This window comes from Bacillus rossius, chromosome 10, assembly GCF_032445375.1.
Source record: "Bacillus rossius redtenbacheri isolate Brsri chromosome 10, Brsri_v3, whole genome shotgun sequence".
Lineage (NCBI taxonomy): Eukaryota > Metazoa > Arthropoda > Insecta > Phasmatodea > Bacillidae > Bacillus > Bacillus rossius.
In genome coordinates, this window is record NC_086337.1 from 59,687,997 (window position 1) to 59,689,802 (window position 1,806).

General features: G+C 43.0%; 2 non-coding genes across 2 annotated transcripts; one reads left to right on the forward strand and one right to left on the reverse strand.

Moving 5' to 3' along the window:
• Positions 1–74, reverse strand: Trnan-guu (transfer RNA asparagine (anticodon GUU)). The gene has a single exon. It is a non-coding gene; the product is annotated as a tRNA-Asn (tRNA).
• Positions 75–279: 205 nt separating this feature from the next.
• Positions 280–351, forward strand: Trnaq-cug (transfer RNA glutamine (anticodon CUG)). Its single transcript has one exon. It is a non-coding gene; the product is annotated as a tRNA-Gln (tRNA).
• Positions 352–1,806: the final 1,455 nt, after the last annotated feature.

The window sequence follows — 1,806 nt, forward strand, 5'->3', positions numbered from 1 at the left end:
CGCCCCCGGGTGGGCTCGAACCACCAACCTTTCGGTTAACAGCCGAACGCGCTAGCCGATTGCGCCACGGAGGCACATGGTTGTAGGTCATATTTTATGGTATATTAGGCGTTAAAATTGTAAGAGTTATGATTAAAATAATATATTTTGTTTTAAAGAAAAATTTAAATGTTTTTTTTAATATTTGACATTTCCTATTAATCAACAACAATAAAATATCTCATGACTTAATCATGTACAAAGTATATTACGTTTTGTACCACACTTTAAAAACATATGGGTTCCATGGTGTAATGGTTAGCACTCTGGACTCTGAATCCAGCGATCCGAGTTCAAATCTCGGTGGAACCTGAGCTTATTTTAATATTACTGATTTGTTATTTATTATCGCCTGTTTTCATCTAATTCTGTAAATAATGTAGATAATTAGTGATGAAACTGATTTAAAAACGATTTCACCGTCATTGTGCATACCGAGTTACTTGTTTGAAGCGTATCGGAAATACGTAATGACTTCTTCCGATCACTAAAACCCGTTAGACCAGAAAACTAAAGTCAATGGTGAGTGGCTCGTGTAAAATACCAACATATGTTAAAAACATTTTGAATTCAATAAATTAAAAATAACTTGATTAAAAACAAAAATTTAAATATAATTCGAACTCAATAAATGTCCTTGTCAATTAAATATTCCCACCCCCTTTCTATGCTCAAAATTTATTATCTTAAAATAAAGCTATTAATACCGCAGTTACACATGACATTATTATATTTGGTACGATTTACCGCGGGTTCATAAAGGATAGCCCAATTTAAGATTTTATTACACTACACAGTTTTATTTATTGCTACTACTTACGTCACTTACAAATATTCTTCTAAAATGGCAAATAATCAATTGCACTTTAAAAAAATGTTGCTTCCCCAGCCACTCGTTTCTCACAATCCACACACCTCGCTGGGCCGCACCTCTGGCGCAACTCTCGCCGCAGCACCCCTCGTGGGTCTCAGCCGCGGGACTGCGCCGCCGCCGACGCACTTGCCTTCGCCGAGCGTCCGCTCAACGCCTCGCTCAGATCTTCGCTCGGGACTCCGCCGCGCCCGCGACACTATTGCCCGGAATTGAACTCTCCGCCCTGGAACCTTCATCCAAGGACTTCGCCACTCTGCCGCACCCGCGGCACTATCGCCCCAGAATCTCCGACGCGGGAGAACTCCCGCCTGAACTCTCCCTGACTCTACTCACTCTCCCAGGCCGGCGTCCCGGGCACATATATATTGGCCCAGACACCTTCCAGAACTACCGAGCGCGGCCGGGGCCAGTCGCGTCATTCCGCGCCGACCCGACGGCAGAAATCTCTCGAAACACGTGTCGGCGGCTCGCGTAACTCCGCAGCTGTCAGGTTTCAGTTACGTGTCAAAGGCAGGGCGCCGCGCGGGGAGAGGTGGGAAGGAGGGGGAAAGCGACAATCCTTGTAATCTTCCAGGCGCGCGCGGTGCATATCATGTTGCGGCAACCGCCAGCCAGCTCTGCACCTGCACGTGTCACGGCCTTGCTCATGTTCGTAACAATATTATAAGTGTGTGTGTGCATTATTACACGAATTTTCAATTTGCATATGTAAAGCGCAAAACAATTCTGACGGAAGAAATACGAGAGTTTGTTATATATATTTTAAGCATAACTTATTAGGTGACATTTTCAACACAACAAAGAAATTTATTTGAACTCTTGCGCTAAAAGTGGTTTCGAAAGCTTACTGTTTTTGAGACTAGTTATAAACTTATATTTTATAACAAACAAAA